Consider the following 20,366-nt stretch of genomic DNA (forward strand, 5'->3'; position numbering starts at 1 on the left):
GACATGACCTCTTCTCATTGCTACCATCAAGGAGGACGTACAGGGGCCTGAAGAGCCACTCACTGTTTCAGGTACAGCTTTTTTTCCCTCTGCTATAAGATTTCTGAATGGACAACGAGCCCATGAACACTTGCTCAGTATTTTCCCTCTCTTTTGCACTACTTTTTAAATATAATGTTGTACATACGTCTTGTAATTTATACTTTTTATTACTATGTATTGCAATGTACTGCTGTCACAAAACAACAAATTTCACACATATGCTGGTGATATTAAACCTGATTCTGATACACAAACACACACAGCTGGGCTCAGACATACAACACTCCCACATTCCTCCCTTTCTGACACCCTGCTTGCTCCGTGGCCCCCGGTATGAAGCTCAAACTGTTGCAACACCTGCCCTTTAAATTCATGGCTGAGGCTGTGTTGTGTCTGTTCATGGTTTGAGTTCGATATTAAATGAAGAGCATTGAATGGGAAGGAAGGTTTGAATACATGAATAAAGATCTCCTCTGAAGGTATATGGGATCCTGGTGAGAGTGTACAATCGAACACTGTGTACAGGTCTGGTCTCTCTCCCAGAGAGTCAGCCTGTGGAATGAAGGGAATGAAGAGAAGGTTTCCCAGATCGATTTTGGGGGAGGGAAGGATGAGGAGGTGTCGTTAGAGAGAGCGGTAGGTATGATGTTTCCTGGCTGTGGTTTGGAACCAGGGATCCAGACTCAAAATCAGAGGTCAGCTCAGCAGGACAGAGATGAGGAGAAAGTTTCTCACCCAGAGTGCGGCAAATATTTTTGAATTTTCCCCACAAGGTTTCTGAATTGAAAAGGCAAATTTGGTGTCTCGGCGATGTTGGGAACTTTGCATGAAAGTGGCGCTGAGGTGAAAGGTCAGGCATGTTCCGAATGGCGATGCATCCTCCTGTTTCTGATTTTCTAAAGTACGAGTTTGCCTTTGCGGTGAGAGCACCTCAGATCCATCAGCAGCCGCTGCAGTTATTTCATGTTCTAGTTATTTATTTCCTGAGAAAAATAAAAAAAAACAAACCGCTGGAGGAACTCAACGGGTCAGGCAGCAACTGCAGCGATCTGTGGAGGGAAGTGGACAATCGACATTTTAGGTTGAGACATTCCAGATGAAGGATCTCGACCAGGAAGGGCGACTGTACATTTCTCACCACAATTCTTCCAGGATCATGTTTCTTACTGCAGGTTCCAGCATGTGCAGTCTCTTGGGCCTCTCTTTTCAGAACTTCTCCCTTTTAGTCCGGCCTCAGACTGAACCAGGCTCTTCTCTCCGGCTTCATTTCTGTTCTGCTTCTTCTTCAGCCCATCACGCCTACGGGTCGCCAACAGCAGCTCGCCAAAGACCCCAATCCAGGGCCCGGGTTGATCGGCCCAGTGGCTTCTTTTTTCACCACACGACTTCAATCGTCTTCCAGGGGATGGTCCTTCTGATCCTGGGGTGGTCCTTCTGATCCCAGGGATGGTCCTTCTGATCCCGGGGATGGTCCTTCTGATCCCGGGGATGGTCCTTCTGATCCCGGGGTGGTCCTTCTGATCCCAGGGATGAGGCCTTTGGAGATTCAGTTGACGTTTCTGTCGCACTGTTTTTTTTTCACAAGCCCAACCCTCCTCCTTTCACAGCCGGGCTTAGGCAGTCCAGGGCCACGTTTTCCTTACAGTTCCCACCTGTTTAACATTTTGCTTATCCCACTCTGATATGGAAATAGCCACATTTTTCCCCACTGAACACATCCAGCAAAACCACGGTCAGTGCCCGACACCGCAGCATGCAGGGGATCAGCATCTCCCCGAAAGTGAAAGCATTCTGAATCAGGAAAGTGCTGGACTTAACGTGGCTTCGAAAGGAGAGACCGAGAGTTAGACCGAGAGTTGGACCGAGGAGACAATTTGTCCCATCTGCCTGGATTTCTTCACAGATCCAGTGTCACTGGAGTGTGGACACAACTTCTGTCACTCTTGTATCACACGGTGTTGGGAAAGGGAGGAGAGAAACTCCTGCCCGGAATGTAGAGAGGTGTTTGCTGACCGCACCCTCAGCGTGAATCGGGCCTTAGCAAATCTGGCTGAAAAAGCTCGAAATCTAAACCTGAATCCGAAAGGGAAGGAAAGAAAACTTCACTGCGACGAACATGAGGAAGAACTGAAGCTGTTCTGTAAAACGGACAAGATCTTTGTGATCTGTAGAGATGCGCAGGAACACAGAGAGCACCGCTTCATGCCGATTAAAGAAGCTGTTAAAATGTACAAGGTAAAATCAACCTGAATTCGATACTGACCCCATCGTCAAGTGAATCTCCAAAGTCCGACCTACCGCAACACGAGCCTCTATATCCAACTTATCCTGACATCTTTCACCATCTCCAGCCGGATTCTACCACCAAACACATCTCTCCCTACACCCAGCCCACTCAGAATCGCTGTCTACGTCACTCCTTTATCCACTCGCTCCTCTCCCTCCTGGCACTGACACCTGCAAGCGGGACAAGTGCTACACCTGTCTCCTACCTGTATCCTGCTACTGTTATGTACTGAACGAGAGGTGATTAGGTAAAATAACCCTTAGGAGACAGTGCTTACAACATGCCGGAGTTCAACTTGAAATCTGATAAGGAGAAAGTAAAGTCTGATGTTGTAGTATTTCACTGGAGTAAAGGAAATTACAGTGGTCTGAAAGAGGAGTTGGCCAAAGCAAACTGGAAGAAGATGCTGGCAATGATGACAACAGAGCAGAAATGGTGTCAGTTTCTGGGAAAATGAGGAAGGTGCAGGATCGATGTATTCCAAAAATAAATAAATACTCAAATGGCAAAATAGTACAACTGTGGCAGACAAGGGAAGACAAGCTATTGTAAAGGCAAACGAGAGGGGCCACAACAAATCAAAAATTAGTAGGAAGTCAGAGGATTCAGAAGCTTTAAATACCTACAGAGAGGAACTAAAATAATAATTGAGAGGAGAAGAATGGAATTTGAAACCAATCTAGCAAACAATATCAAAGTGGATAGTAGAAGTTTTTTTTTCCAAGTAGGTAAATAAAACAAAAGAGATGAGAGTGGTAACAGGATCGCTAGAAATTGAGGCTGGATATACATTAACGGGGGACAAAGAGATGGCAGATGAGCTAAATGAGTACTTTGCATCAGTCTTCACTGTGGAAGACAGTAGCACTGTGCCCGGTGTTGAAGGGTGCGAGGGAAGAGAAGTGAGTGCAGTTACTGTTACAAGGGAGAAGGTGCTCAAAAAGCTGAAAGACCTAAAGGTACCGTAGATTCCGGATTTTAAGCCGCTACTTTTTTCCCACATTTTGAACAGCTTTGAACTTTGCGGCCTTTAATACGGGGCGGCTAATACATGATTTTTTTCATGCCGCCTCGTAAACATTTTGCCTCATAACAGTAGACCAATAAAATTGATGAGTAGTTCACAGAGGTCCAATGAAATTGTACGATAAATCAAGCGCACTTTCACAATTAAATTATTGTAAATTAGTCATTTGTACTCACCCTCATCAACATGGAAAACACTCGAAGCATTGTGCTGCCTTATGGCAGTTATTTAGTTTATAATATTTTCGCTTAGTAATTCTTTTTCTAGTTAAAGTTAGAAGAGTTTTAACTATATTTGTTTTCTGTACTACATTGCGGGATGCTATGACGTCACACCCGGTTTCGCGGTGTCTTGTGGGAAAAATGCCGTTTGCGATAAACGGGACGGCGGAGCGAAAACGCTGCTTTTAAGTTAAAGGCGATCAATAACTTTTCCTGGTAGGCTGCAGTATATATATTTTTTACCAGTCGTTAGGAGATATTGGAATGTTGTTCAGTAAAGAAGTATACACAACGTATATTTAAAAGTAGCCGCGTTACGGGCACGGTTCGAAAAAAAGCATTTGCAATATGTATTTGTTTTTGTTACCATATGGATTTAATTAAAAGTTAAAAAATCCTCACGTGTAATATCTTTCTGTGTAAATATCTCATATTACAACGTGGGACACCTGCGGCCGAAAATCCGGTGTGGCCTAAAATCCGGTGCGGCCTTTACAATTAAAAAATTGATATTATTTCTAAAATTAGAGCCAGCGGCTTTTAATCAGGTGCGCTCTGTAGTCCGGAATCTACGGTACATAAGTCACCCGGACCAGATGAACTGCACCCTAGTGTTCTGAAAGAGGTAGCAATAGGCATTCTGGAGGCATGTGAAATGATCTTTCAAAAATCATTTGTCTCTGGCATCGTGTCAGAGGACCTGAAAATTTCAACTGTTGCTGCAGTCTTTTAGTAAGGAGGAAGGCAGCTGAAAGGAAATTATAGACCACTTAGCTTCACCTCTGTGGTTTCGAAGATGTTGGAGTCAATTGTTAAGTATGCCCATATGGAATACTTCGTGACACAGGACAAGGTAGGACGAAGTCAGTATGGTTTCCTGAAGGGAAATCTGTTGGAATTCCTTGAGGAGTTACAAGTAGTATAAAGGGGATGTAGTATATCAGGGGTGTCAAACTCATTTTAGGTCACGGGCAAAATAGTGAGAATTCCTTCTCGAGCTGACTAAAGACTTGAAAATGATTCTGAAACTTACTTTCCAGCCGTGATATTTTGTCCTTATAGCTGTCCATGTTGTCATTATTACCATGAGCGACACACACAGACTGCAAAGAGGGGAAATGAGCTGGGTTGCTCCGGGATAGTTGCATCTCCCACAGGCCTAATTTAATTTGAAAGGCACAAATGCTGTCGTAATATTCCGTAACAAGTTTGTTTCGGCCTTGCATGTTAACATTAAGCACATTTAAGTGCTCTGTTATATCCACCAAAAATGCAAGATCATGAAGCCAGTCTGGGTCATCGAACTCTGCCACTGGCTTCCCTTTCTCATCGATGAATAGTCAAGTTTCCGCATGTAATTGAAAGAAAATGTTTGAGCACCACACCTCTGCTCAACCAGTAGACTTCAGTGTGGTAGGGTAGGCCGTGCCCAATATTACTTTTGGTGCCAAGAGCCGCAAAGGTTGTGTTTAACACCCCCCCACCCCCGTCGGTTGGTCCGCAAGAATATTCTCAATATTAAACCGGTCCACGGTACAAAACAGAGTGGGTACCCCTGGTGCTTATGCATTATTTCTACTTCCGGGTTGCGGGATTTTACTTCCGGTCTTTTCTGCCCCAGTGTGCATGCGTGTGACTCATCAATTTGGAGTCGATCTCGCCTTTTACTGAGGCCGAGGTGGTAGATGTTGGGCTTATAAAGGTTGGTGACCACCAGCCTAGAAAATGACACTGGAGAGGAGAAATCTGACAAAGGACATGGCAGAGGTACTTATTTAATATTGTGTGTCAATCCTCACTGTGAATGATAACAGTTGTGCGTCAGAAATGTGAGAGTGTCAGGGGAGAGAAATGAGTGCTGTTGCTAATACTAAGGAGAGAGTGCGTGGGACGATCGAAGGTCTGAAGGTACCTGGACCAGATGGACCACACCCCAGTGTTTGGAAAGAGTTAGCTGAAGAGAATATGGGGACATTAGTAATGATCTTTCAAGAATCAATAGATCATTCAAGACGATTGGAAATTGCAAAGGTCACTTCACTCTTTAAGAAGGCAGAGCAACTGGGGAAAGAAAATTATAGGTGAGTTAGTCTGGATGTGGTGTGCTTGGGAAGATGTTAGAGTCCAGTATTAAGGACGAGCTTTCGGGTACATGGAGGCACATGATAAAATAGGGCACAGACAGCATGCCTTCCCTTAAGGGGAAACCTTGCCTGAAAAGTCTGTTGGAATTCTTCGAGGAACACAAAGCCAAGATAGACAAAGAATGATTTGGATGACAGAATTGTTGCCTTTGTGGCCAAGCTTGCAGACGATATGAAGATAGGTGAAGGGGCAAGTAGTGCTGCAGAAGCTCGGAATCTGGGGAAGGTCAGAGACAGATCAGGAAATGGGCAAATAAGTAATAGATGGATTATCGAGTAAGGAAGTCGTGCATGCACTTTGGTAGAAGGAATAAAGGCATAGACAATTTTGTAAACAGGGAGAAAATTCAAAAAACAGAAGTACAAAGGGACTTGGGTGTCCTTGTGCGGGATTCCCTAAAGGTTAACTTGCATTTTGTGTCAGTGGTAAGATCAGCAAACTCAACGTTTGCTTTCATTTCGGGAGGATTAGAATACAAGAGCAAGGATGTAATGCTGAGGTTTTATAAGGCATTAGTCAGACCATATTTGCAGTATTGTCAGCAGTTTTGGACCCTTATATCGGAAAAGATGGGCTGGCATTGGAAAGGGTCCAGGAGGTTCACAAGAAAGATTCTGGAAATGAAAGAGAACATATGAGACATATTTGATGGTTCTGGGACTGTACTCACTGGAGTTTAGAAGATTGGCTGATTTATTATCCCCCTGAACCCTATTCTCCCGCCTCCTCCCCATAACTTTTGAGACTCTGACTAATCAAAAGTTTACCTATCAACTTGTGCCTTAAAGATCACACATGAGAAAATCTGCGGATGCTGGTAATCCAAGCTACACAGGTCCTGATGAAGGGTCTTGCCTGGTCTCCTGTCTGGAGGGAGTTGATGTCTGGAGGATGTGGGTGGGTCGAGGAGCAGATGGCACAGCCTCCGACGGGAGGATGAAAATCTGCGGATGCTGGTAATCCAAGCTACACAGGTCCTGATGAAGGTCTTGCCTGGTCTCCTGTCTGGAGAGAGTTGATGTCTGGAGGATGTGGGTGGGTCGAGGACCAGATGACACAGCCTCCGACTGGACGATGCTCATTTAGAACAGAGATGAGGAGGAATTCCTTTCGCCAGAGAACAGTGAATCTGCAGCAGGCAGCTGCGGAGGACAAATAATTGAGTATATTTAAAGTAGATTAACACACACAAAATGCTGGAGGAACTCAGCAGGCCAGGAAGCATCTCTGGAAAAGAGTAGACAGTCGACGGCTTGGGCTGAAACCCTTCATCAGGACCTGTGTTGCTTAAGGATCTGTGCATTTTCATCTCGTGTCCTAGTGAGGGGTTGTGGGCGATTGGGTTGTGGGAAAGGGGACAAAGGAATACTCATCCCCCATCTTTGTTCCCCTCCTTGTTATGTCTACACACACAGTTCACCCACAGGCTTTCCACCCCTCCCCCACCTGGTTCTGGTTCAATCGCCCGTTCATCTCTCCCATACTGGTTCCCATTATCACCTCCTTTACTGTCTCAAACCATCACACTCCCCCACTTCAAACTCTCAAATGAAAGTGAACATTGAATGAAGGGCCTGTTCCTGTGCTGTACTGCTCTATGTTCTCTGTTCCCAGTTTCGAAGAATGGGAGCAGATCTCAGGGAAACACAAAATTCTTTCAGGGATCAACAGGCAGGAGTGAGGGAGGATGTTTCCCCTGTCTGAGGAGTCAAAGGTCAGGGGTCACTGTCCGTTTGGAATTATCAGCACGTGGGTGCATACAGCATAGAAATGTTCCCTTTGACCCATCACCTCTGTGCTGATCTATTTACCCATCTACATTCATCCCATTGGCCGGCATTAGGTCAGTCTCCCTGTGTGTCCTGCCTGTTGAAGTGTCTGTCCAAGTGTCTCTTAAACACAGAGGACTGGAGGCCTGTGACCTGCAGAGGTCGGTGCTGGGGACACGGTTGTTTGTCATTCATATTAATGATTTGTATGAGAATGTACATGACACAGTTAGTATGTTTGTGGGTGACACTAAAATTGATGGTATAGTACACCGGGCTCTTGATCAACTGTAGAGTTGGGTACAGTGACAATGTTTTAAAATTCATCTTGCCAGGGACGTGGATAAGAAAGGTGGAAAGGAATAATGGGCAAATGGGACCAGCTCATTAAAACAAGCTGGTCGGCACAAACAAGTTGGGCCAAAGAGCCTTTGTGACCTCCTTTCACTCAACCCCTTCACATCTTAATCCACCCCTTTCCCACACTGTCTCTGCTGTCTCTCTCCCCTATTCATTTTTGTTCTTGTGGGAAGATGTCGATCTGAAACGTAGACTGTCCAACTCTCTCCACACACGCTGCCTGACCCGCTCGGTTCCTCCAGCATTTTGTGTCTGTTTGATTGGGAAATCTCTGCCCTCCATCCAGCGGAAAGATATTGGAGAGATATTAGTTGCCCACCTGCTTCCCTGGGAAAGGTTGCCTGTCGGCAACCCGACTGCGCCTGAGGCCCACGGGCGTTCCACTGGTCCTGGGGACACTTTGCTCGAGTGTTCCCCCAATCTCTGGGGCAGCGCTGCCTGAGTCTCCCCCCAATTCCCGGGGACTCTCTAATACACTGCTTCTCCCCCCAGTCTCTGTCACACTGGATGTGGAAACAGCGAATCCATGGATCGAGGTGTCTGAGGATCGGAAGAGTGTGAGATGTACCTGGACCCAGAGGGATCTCCCTGACACCGGGAAGAGATTCACAAATTGGGCTTGTGTGCTGGGATCGGAGGGATTCACATCGGGGAGACATTACTGGGAGGTGGAGGTGACGGGGATTCGGATTTGGGGTCTGGGAGTCACCGCAGGGTCTGTGAAGAGGAACAGAGGGGTCGGATTGAGTCCGGAGACCGGATTCTGGGTCATTGGGCGGTATTGTGACGTGTTATATCGGGATTATGACATGATGAAAGTTCGTAATTCCCCAGAGACCCGTCTCGCTGCTGGTCCCATCCCCGGGAGGGTGGGAGTTTATTTCAGTTACGAGTCCGGGACAGTTTCATTTTACAACACGGAGACCAAGTCCCATCTCCACAGCTTCACGGGGAAACTTTATCCTTACTTTGCGACTGGGGATGAAAACCAGTGGCTGAGAATCTGCTCCGGTTCCGCTCCGGGTCTGTAAATGGGTTGGGTCCTGGGACTGGCGTCAGGAGTAAGATCACTGTAAATGTAAATGTGCGGAGAGTGAAATAATCATGAGATGAGAGTTGTCGATCCATTAATTTTAACTCGTTCACCGCGTCCAACAACAGACTAGAATAGTGTCCTGAGCCCCCCCGGGTCCTACAGTCCACCTGAACTGAGACAGGTTAAATGGGACAAGTGGGGGTGGTGCTGACCGGAAAAGACAGTGAAGATTGTTCATTAAGTTCATCTGCCATTTCTTTGTCCCCCATTACTACTTCACCAGCATCATTTTCCAGTGGTCCAGTATCAACTCTCATCTCCCTTTCACTCTTCATGCAACTGAAAACTAAACTTTCAGTAACCTGATTTATATTACTGGCCAGTTTGCCCTCATATTTCGTCTTGACCATTCTTATGGCTTTTTTCATTGCCTTTTGTTGGATTTTAAGAGCATCCCAATAATCCAACATCCCACTCACCTTTGCTACCTTATATGCCATTCCCTTAGGCTTAACACAGTTGTTAACTTCCCTTGTCAGCGACAGATTCCTACCCCTGCCATTTGAGAACTTCTTCGGTGGGACATGGCTCTCCTGCTATTTCCACATCCGTCAGCCACCTCTGTTAAGCCGTCATCCCTAGAGTAACGTCCCGATACAATTGGGACGTCACCATTATTATATGCCTTTGCCTGTTCAATACTGTGAATTAAATTAAAGTCAGTCCTATAACTTAATAAAGTTTTTATCTGAAAACTATCAACCCCTCAAAGATTGTACTGAAGATTGCATTTGATTTTTTCACCCATATCTGCTTCACACTGAGATAGATAGATAGATAGATAGATAGATAGATACTTTATTCATCCCCATGGGGAAATTCAACTTTTTTTCCAATGTCCCATACACTTGTTGTAGCAAAACTAATTACATACAATACTTAACTCAGTAAAAAATATGATATGCATCTAAATCACTATCTCAAAAAGCATTAATAATAGCTTTTAAAAAGTTCTTAAGTCCTGGCGGTTGAATTGTAAAGCCTAATGGCATTGGGGAGTATTGACCTCTTCATCCTGTCTGAGGAGCATTGCATCGATAGTAACCTGTCGCTGAAACTGCTTCTCTGTCTCTGGATGGTGCTATGTAGAGGATGTTCAGAGTTTTCCATAATTGACCGTAGCCTACACAGCGCCCTTCGCTCAGCTACCGATGTTAAACTCTCCAGTACTTTGCCCACGACAGAGCCCGCCTTCCTTACCAGCTTATTAAGACGTGAGGCGTCCCTCTTCTTAATGCTTCCTCCCCAACACGCCACCACAAAGAAGAGGGCGCTCTCCACAACTGACCTATAGAACATCTTCAGCATCTCACTACAGACATTGAATGACGCCAACCTTCTTAGGAAGTACAGTCGACTCTGTGCCTTCCTGCACAAGGCATCTGCGTTGGCAGTCCAGTCTAGCTTCTCGTCTAACTGTACTCCCAGTTATTTGTAGGTCTTAACCTGCTCCACACATTCTTCATTAATGATCACTGGCTCCATATGAGGCCTAAATCTCCTAAAGGCCACCACCATCTCCTTGGTCTTGGTGATATTGAGACGCAGTATGTGTTTAAATGTTTCATAATGACAAAATGTACACGACAGTCAAGGTTAGTAGAGCTGGGACTTTTCTCTTTGGAGCGTAGAAGAATGAGAGGGGACTTGATAGAGGTCTACAAGATTATGAGAGGCATAGATAGGGTGGATAGTCAGTACCTGTTTCCCAGGGCACCAATAGCAAACACCAGAGGGCATAGGTACAAAATTAAGGGATGGAAGTTTATGGGAGACATCAGGGGTAAGTTTTTTACACAGAGGGTTGTGAGTGCCTGGAATGACTTGCCAGGGATGGTGGTGGAGGCTAAAACATTAGGGGTATTTAACAACCTCTTGGACAGGCACATGGATGAAAGAAAATTAGAGGGTTATGGGGTAGTGTGGGGTTAGTACTTTTTTAAGGATTATATGGGTCGGCACAACATGGAGGGCTGAAGGACCTGTTCTGTGCTGTCATGTTCTATGGTTCTATGGTCCTATGAGACAGAATGAAGTTTTCTAATTAGATACAAGGCATAATTAAGCATAGTGTTGGCAATTCTAAGTAGTGTCAATATCATCCCTTCCCTTCCTGTTTTAAGCCCTTCTTCCATAAACCCAATTGTTTATGTATTCTGTAAAGGCATCAGTCCTTATGTCAATTTTCCTACAGATCTTGCCATAAGTCCGTAATTCTTAACCCTACCATCCGCTTAGCTTCTGATTTGCGAAGTGGAATGTCTATATACTCAGTTGAACTTCTAACAGGTTTTGTTGCTAAACAGTCAACCCCATCATTTCCCTCAACAGTGTGATGTGCAGGGCCCATAAGCTGCAGACATATGAACCGAACTTTGTATATGAAATAATGCTTGATGAGTTTCCAACAGTCAATCTGACCTACTTCAAGACTGTCCTGTTTTAAGGCTCATCAAAACCGAAAGAGAATCTGAACAAATTACAAGTTTGCAAGGACCAATTTCCTCCACACACTGTAACCCTAAAATCAAAGCAAAGAATTCTGCTCCATAGACCCACAAATGGCTGGTAAGTGATTTCTTTATCATTACCTGCAGCTCAGGCACACACAAAAAATGAAAACAGACACACCAACATTCCCAGTTAAATTATGTTTTAATCCATCTGTAAAAATGCTGACCGTATGATAATAACTTTCATTAATATACTCGTGAACCAACAGACTCTCAGGCAGAACAGAATCCAGTTGTGTAACCTAAAATTAACTACAGTCATTGGAAAAAACAACAAAGTGGGGTTACCGAGAAAGCTACAGTGGAACATACTGTATCATCCAATACACCCATATTCCCAGCATGATAAGAACCCAGCCACCCAAAACTAAGAGCATTCTTCTTGTGATGTTCCCAACCACCCTTTAGCATAGGATGTTCAATCCAATTTGTTAACATCATCTTCCACCTCTGTCCCTGTAAGGGCAATTGTCCCATTTCATCCAGTAAAGCCGAAACAGGGGACGACCTGACTTAACCACAACACAATCTTAAAGCACGAAATGTATCACACCCAAACATCATAAAGATGAAGAGGAAGGTGATCTATAAACCACAAACATAATCAAGAACAGATCGTTTAAACAAACGAGATTGGTCAACAAATATTTTCATGTAACACCCCAGAATACTCACAGAGATAATGAAGAGTATTTAAAGTTTCTTTACATTTATCAATTATTTTCTGATCCGGTGCTGCCATGTCAGCTGGAATGCCTGAAAATCTTACCACTGACACCTTTTACAGAGTTTGACCATATCATTTCCAATCAAGTACAGGTCTACTAATCCTGTTTGTAAAGCACATGACTTGTGTTTTTGCTACTGAAAACTTAAATCCCATCTATTCGCCGACTGTTCGACCTTACTAATTGTTAAAACATCCTATATACAATAAAAGTGAAATTTCTACCTCTAATCCATAAACCTCCATCATTTGCATATAGGGATTTACAGAATGAAAAACCTATCTCAGAGAAAAATATTATTAATTATAATATAACAAATACTGTCTATGGAATCCCAGTCTCAATCTCATAACAACCTGAATATAACTTTCCCACCCATACCTGACACAAAACGTTCAATTAAAACAACTCAAAGTTAGATAATAGCTCCTCCATCCTCATTTCCACAATTTCATAAAATTTCTTACCTTCCATAAATACCATCTGCCTTTTGAATAGTAAAAATACTGCTGTTACAACATCAATATTTAACTGTACTTTCCTAATATGATCTTCCAAACCCAAACTGATTCCAATGTTATTTAACGCAGAGATTGCTAGGTATCTGAGTAGCCAGGGTATCAAAGGTTATGGTGAGAAGGCGGGGGAGTGGGACTAAATGGGAGAATGGATCAGCTCATGATAAAATGGCAGAGCAGACTCGATGGGCCGAATGACCGACTTCTGCTCCTTTGTCTTATGGTCTTATTCTACCGTTCCAAATTCCCGTCTGATAAAACATGAAATTACCTCTTTTATCGAAAATATAATTCAAACACTCGATTACCATACATTCCACAAGTTTACATAAATGAGACTTTAATGATATTGGCCTACAAGAAGGAGGATCAGACGGGGAGATACAGGTTTTAGAATGGGAACTACTACAACCATTTTCCATGAGAAAAGTAGATGGCCAAACCTCCAAATACGATTCAGAAAGTTAATATTTTCACAAAAGAAAATTACACACATACCTGTTGAATCAAGATTTTCTACAAGTTCATGATACATTTTATTCCCATTCACAACACTATACTCTGCCCCTTTCTTTATAAAACTGACAACACCACCCCTCTACCAACTAACCTGTCAAGCCAAATGACAATATAATCTTGCACAGGAATAAAACTTAAAATGTGCAGGTTTCCTGAACAGATATAACATCGGAAGAATCTGACAAATCAGAAATAAACTGCTAAAAGTGTTGACCATGTAAAATCAGGCTTCTTGCATTTCACTTCAATATTTCAATCCCATTACATATATTCACAAGTAGACTGGGATGCAGAAACCCCCACAAATCAGAGCTTCATTTACAGCTTCCCACATAACATCAGTTACACCAAGATACCTTTCTGCAGCTTTCACAAAAAATTTAATTTCCTCAGCAGGATGAGATGTCTGATCAGTACAATTCACCACATTGGTTATAAACATCACAAACTTCATTTTATCCAGCAGTGAAGTATCTTTGGTGAGAGAACTGTGATACCGGCATATATCCACTGACGTCACAATCTGTTCTCTGAGTGGGATCACTTTACCCAGTTTACCTGCTCTGTTTGCTGTACTTGTCCTTGAACAGGCCCTTCTGCTCACTGTGTTGTTCTGAACCAATTGAACTGGTCATTTCATGCTTGACTCAACCAATCCCTTCTGCCTACACAGGGGACACATGCCTCCATTCTCCTCACATTCACGTGGTATCTAATAGCCTCTATCACATCTGCCTCCACCACAACCCGATTTTCACTCCAGACACCCACCACTATGGGAATGAAAAACAAAACTTGAAACGCAAATCTCCTTTAAACATTCTGAGTCAGGTTTTTAACATCATTGTCTTTTCTAATTGTTTTTTCAACAGCAGCTATGCAGAGAAAAGATACAAAATTACACTAAATTACAAAATCCATAAATAATGCAAAAAGGACCATTGAGGATGTGTTCCCCCTTTCTCCTGAAGTGCATGCCCACTGGCATTGGACATTTCCTCCTTAGAGAAAAAATCCCGGCTGTCCACTCTGTCTGTGCCTCTCACATTCCTGTAAACATCTGTCAGACCTCCCTCAGCCTCTGCCACTCCAAAGAAAATTACCCGAGATTGTCCAGTCTCACTTTACCCAGGCAGCATCCTGGAAAGCCTCTTCCATTCACATTCCAAAACCTCCGCATTATTCCTGTAATCAAATGCAATTCTCCAGATGTGATTAAACTATAGGTTTATACTACTGCAACATAACTGCCTGACAATGGAACCACTATCTGGGAGTTATGAACTCGGATTCCAAGATCCCCCTGTCGATCAACACAGTCCAATGTCGCCCCATGAATATAACAGCAAAGAGATAATGCTGAGGCTTTATAAGTGTTACATCCATAGCCCCCTCCTTTGTGAGAATCGCAAGATCACTGTTGGGTTGGGTCAAGGGACCGAGGAAATGAGAGAGAGAGACGTGTAGAATGCCTCGTTCCCCGGCGATGTAAAGCTACGGGACATGGCCATTGTCTCCGGAAGGCGAAGTTGTGGATTGAAGACTATGCTACGTGAACGCCCTCAGGCAAAGTGGGCTGGTTGAAGAAGAGATTGCATCACCCCCAACCTGATTGACATCTGAGACCCTGCGAGTCAGGATAAAAGAGGGTCTGTAGGAACAGCCCCTCAGACGCACCAGAAGAAACGTTCAGCGACCACGTAATAGCAGGAAGGCATCTGAAGGAGGCCACATGCGTTCTGTTCCGTTGTTGGAACTGGTGGCTGGAACCACGGAAAACGGCTTTTAGCTAACAACGGGGAAACCCACTCCCCTGACTCAACGGATTGGCATCATAAAAGACCTGGGCAAGTTTAAACCCAAAACTGGAACGAACCGACAGTGACTGTCCATTGGACAATACATTATCCCCTAGACAACGATAGAGCTGTTTCTTATTGGTTATTATCATACCCGCGCTTTAGATTTAGTATTGACGACGTATATTATCTATATGTTTGCATTAATCTTATTTTTGAGCACCTTTATCAATACATACTTTTAAAAATAGTACCATCAGACTTCAACGGACCTCTCTATCTTTGCTGGTAAGTGACCCAGTTACGGGGTTTCGTAACATAAGACATTAGTCAGGCCGCACTTGGAGTATTGTCAACAGTGTTCATATCTCAGGCAGGATGTGTTGTCATTGGAGAGAGTCCAGAGGAGGTTCACTAGGATGATTTTGGGAATAAAGGGGTTAAAATATGAGGAGAACTTGGCAGCTTTGACCCTGTGCTCACTTGAACTCAGAAAAATGCGGGACATCTCATTGAAACCTAGCGAATGTTGAAAGGACTGGATAAGGTGGATGTGGAGAAGGTATTTCCTGTGGTGGGGCACAGCCACAAAGTTGAGGGGGCACTTTTTCAAACAGAGGTAAGCGGGATATATTTTTTTATTAGCCAGAGAGTATTGGATCTGTGGAATGCTCTGCCACAGACTGCGGTGGAGGCCGAGTGTGTGGGTATATTCAAGGCGGAAGTTGACCGTTTCCTGATCGGTCAGGGTATCAAAGGATATGGCGGGAGGTCAGATATCTGGAATTGAGTGCGATCTGGGATCAGCCATGATGGAAAGGTGGCTGACTCAATGGGCTGAATGGCCTAATTCTGTTCCTATGCCTTATGGACTTATGAACACAAGCCCCCTCAATCATGATGAATCTCCTCTGCACTCTTCCAGCACAAAACATCCTTTGTACAGAATGCTAAGCGGAACTGAATGCAACTTTTCAAGAACGTTGTCAAGTCAGGCAGCATCTGTTGAGGGGAATAGAGTCGATGGTTGGGACAGAACCCCTCCCTTACAGCTCTAACACAGGCCCCTTGGCCCAACCTTTCCATGCTGTCCTCCTGTCCATTTAAACTAATCCCTCTGCCTGCCTTTGACACAGAACACAGAAATCTACAGCACATTACAGGCTCTTCAGCCCACAATGTTGTACCGACTACATAACCAACTCTAGTGACTGCCTAGGATTTCCTGATCGTATATCCCTCTATGTTTCTAAGCTCCATGAACCTATCTGAGAATCTCTTAAAATATCCTATTGTATCCACCTCCACCACCGTTGCCAGCAGCCAATTCCACACACCCACCACTCTCTGTGTAAGAAACTTGTCCCTGACATTCCCTCAGTACCGACTTCCAAGCAGCTTAAAACTACGTACCCTTGTGTTCGTCACTTCAAGTCTGGGAAAATGCCTCTGGCTATCCACATGGTCAAAGCCTCTCATCATCTTATTACAATTACTTATGTACAGGTTAGGAGAAATATAGCTTCAACATCACCTCACAGCTCTTGAACTCAATCCCACGGTTGATGAAGGCCATCACACCAGACGCCTTCCTAACAACACTGCCAACCTCCACAGCAGCTTTGAGCGTCGTATGGACATGGACCCCAAGATCTCTCTGACCCTCCACACTGCCAAGAGTCTTACCATTAATAGGGTCATTCTGCTCATTGTCCACGGGAATGGTCCCGGAGGATAGGAGGCAGGCGAATGTTGTCCCCATGTTCAAAAAGGTTAGTAGGGATAGTCCGGATAATTACAGATCATTGATCCTTACATCTGTGGTGGGAAAGCTGTTGGAAAAGATTCTCAGAGATAGGATCTATTGGCATTTAGAGAATCATGGTCTGATCAGTGACAGTCAGCATGGCTTTCTGAAGGGCAGATCGTGTCTAACAAGCCTGATGGAGTTCTTTTAGGAGGTGACCAGGCACATAGATGAGGGTAGTGCAGTGGATGTGATCTACATGGGTTTTAGTAATAAGGTTCCACATGGTAGGCTTATTCAGAAGGTCAGAAGGCATGGGATCCAGGGATGTTTGACCAGGTGGATTCAGAATTGGATTGCCTGCAGAAAGCAGAGAGTTGTGGTGGAGGTTGTACATTTGGATTGGAGAGTTGTGACTAGTGGTGTCCCACAAGGATCAGTTCTGGGACCCCTACTTTTCGTGATTTTTATTGACGACCTGGATGTGGGGGTAGAAGGATGGGTTGGCAAGTTTGCAGAAGACACAAAGGTTGGTGGTGTTGTGGATAGTGCAGAGGACTGTCAAAGATTGCAGAGACAATGATAAAATGCAGGAGTGGGCTGAGAAGTGGCAGATAGAGTTCAACCTGGAGAGGTATGAGGTGGTACACTTTGGAAGGACAAACTCCAAGGCAGAGTACAAAGTAAATGGCAGGATACTTGGAAGTGTGGAGGAGCAGAGGGATCTGGGGCTACATGTCCACAGATCCCTGAAAGTTGCCTCACAGGTAGACAGAGTAGTTAAGAAAGCTTATGGGGTGTTAGCTTTCATAAGTCGAGGGATAGATTTTAAGAGTCACAATGTAATGATGCAGCTCTATAAAACTCTGGTTTGGCCACACTTGGAGTACTCTGTCCAGTTCTGGTCACCTCACTATAAGAAGGATGTGGAAGCATTGAAAAGGGTACAGAGGAGATTTACCAGAATGCTGCCTGATTTAGAGAGTATGGATTATGATCAGAGATTAAGGGAGCTAGGGCTTTACTCTCTGGAGAGAAGATGAGTGGAGAAATGATAGTATAGTTGATATAAAGGGGAATAGATAGAGTGGACAGCCAGCGCCTCTTCCCCAGGGCACCACTGCTCAATACAAGAGGACATGGCTTTAAGGTAGGGGGAAGGAAGTTCAAGGGGGATATTAGAGGAAGATTTTATACTCAGAGAGGGGTTGGTGCGTGGAATGCACTACCCGAGTCAGTGGTGGAGACAGATCCACTAGTGAAGTTTAAGAGACTACTAGACAGGTATATGGAGGAATTTAAGCTTAGGGAGGCAGAGATTAAGGGTCGGCTCAACATTGTGGGCCCAAGGGCCTGTACTATGCTGTATTGTTCTATCTATTTCTCGCAGGAATCTCTCTTTTAATTTGATTTTTATTGAAAGCATGACACAGTACAGAAAACGTAATGCATTAATTTTCCTCCATTTTGCTTTTATACCTTACCCTAAACAACACCAGAAAGTCATCACTGGGGCCTTCTGGGAGTTGTAGTCATATACCTCACTTGCTCCCTGTCAAAGCATGTTTCGTCAGCCACCACTGCCGTCACCGAAACAGACCCACCGAAGCGCGAAGGGGAATCACACCCGTCCTTGTGGGCGCCGAGGCCGGCTACACCGACAGAAGCGAATCGCTGATCTCCGCCATGGCGATGGAGCGGAAGAGGAGGGGCTGATCATGGGCCGATTTCCTCCAGCCGATCGTAGCTCAGACGTATCACTGACCCCTGCTGTCATTGGCTGTTGTGCCTGTCGCTCAAATGGGAACTCAGATGGTGAATAGTTTATGTGAACGTCAGTCAGCCTTCCTGTCTTTATGAGTTTGGATTTGGATTTATAACGGGACAGGAAGCAAATTGGGAGAAATGTGAGTTTTTATGTGATGGTGCATAAGTCTCCGAGTTACATTATTAACAATAAAAGGGCAAAGGTGAGGAAGGAGGTTATTTACTGGAGGTTATATGGAGATAATATTGGAAGGGATATCAAACTTGGAATTGTTTGGGATATGATTTAGAAAATGGTGGTTTTGTGGGGTTCATAATATTCCAGTGTTGATTAATGAGGGCAAAATGATTGTTGCTGAAACAGGGAAGGTTGTGTTACTGGCTGGGCCATTTGTTGAGATTCATAATCAGGATAATTTAAGTGAAGAAGTTAAACAATGTAGGGATATGTTTTTCAGTGCTGGAATGATGTGCTGGAAGTCAGCTGTAGCAATGATAGTATCACTGATGGAGAGATTTCTTTGTAAGAATTTAAGACGTCTATTAATAATGCAGGTCAGGTGTTCCCAGGAAAGAGTGATATTTGAAGTTTTAATTGTATATAATTCGCTTTTGTGAAAATATTAAATGTTTGAATTGTGCATCTACTTTCCTCATGGAAAAATGGAAATAGTAGTGCCTATTCTAAAACCTGGCAGATCCGCATTTGATCCTTCGAGTCAAGGAGCCTATATCGTGAATGTCTCATTTATGTAAACTTATGGAATGTATGGTAATCAAGCACTTGAGTTATATTTTGGAAAGTGTGATGATAAAGTGTTTTATTAGAGTGGATTTTGGAAGGGTAAAATGACATTAGATTCAGTTTTAGGTTTGGAAGATGATATTCGGAAAACACAATTAAATAAAGATGTTGTAATAGCAGTATTTCTTGATACTGAAAAGGGAAATGATATGGAAGAAAGGACTTTTGATTAAATTAGGAGTGAGGGGGACATTGTATAATTTTTCTGAGTTTTTTTTGGATGGACTGTCCAAGTACCGGTCGGCATGTTATGTTTGTGTTTCTATGAGATAGAGAATGGGATACCACAAGGCAGTATTTGTAGCCCTTCATTATTTAACATTATGATTAATGATATTTTCTCTGAGATGGGAAAATGGGATACCCTGGGTAGATCGCAATATACAGATGACGTAGCTTTATAGATTAGAGGTATTAATTGCAATTTACAATTAATAGGTCAAACAGTGGGCAGATTGATGAGGATATTAAGCTTTCAGTCGTTAAAACACATTACGTTGTTTACAAACAGCATTAATAGACTTGCACTTGATTTGAAATTATGTGACTAATATCTTGAGGAAGTGTCAGTGGTAAGATTTCTCAGTATGTGGATGGATAATAAGCTGACGTGGAAGCACCTAACAGTAAAATAATTGATAAATGTAAAGGAGCTTCAAATCTCCTCAGGCATCTATGTGGGTGTTCTTGGGTGCAACATGAAAATATTTGTTGACCAATTATATTTGTTTAATTTGATCTGCTCTTGATTATGTCTGTGTGGCTTATGGATCAGTCTCATCTTCAGATTAAAAATGTTTGTATGTGATACAATTACAGACTTTAAGATTGTTTTCTAGTGCAGTAATGTTGTCTCCTTTTTTGGCTTTACTGATTGCAATGGGACAATTGCCCTCAAAGTAACAGACGTTCAAGTTGATGTCAACATACTGGATTAATTTGCAGGGGCAAGGAAATGATTATCCTGTTAAAGGTGTGCTGGAGGATGGTTGGGGACATCACAAGAAGAGTGTTTTTTTTTTG

At 43.6% G+C, this 20,366-nt stretch overlaps 1 long non-coding RNA gene across 1 annotated transcript in view; it reads right to left on the bottom strand.

The window, feature by feature from the left end:
- Positions 1-8,419: 8,419 nt before the first annotated feature.
- The window catches only part of LOC140723732 (uncharacterized), a 39,185-nt gene continuing 27,238 nt past the window's right edge, over positions 8,420-20,366 (bottom strand). Inside the window, exon 3 of the long non-coding RNA XR_012097953.1 lies at positions 8,420-8,921. This is a non-coding gene — a long non-coding RNA (uncharacterized lncRNA). The remainder of the gene's footprint in view (positions 8,922-20,366) is intronic.

Source organism: Hemitrygon akajei, unplaced genomic scaffold (assembly GCF_048418815.1).
Source record: "Hemitrygon akajei unplaced genomic scaffold, sHemAka1.3 Scf000131, whole genome shotgun sequence".
NCBI classification, from domain to species: domain Eukaryota; kingdom Metazoa; phylum Chordata; class Chondrichthyes; order Myliobatiformes; family Dasyatidae; genus Hemitrygon; species Hemitrygon akajei.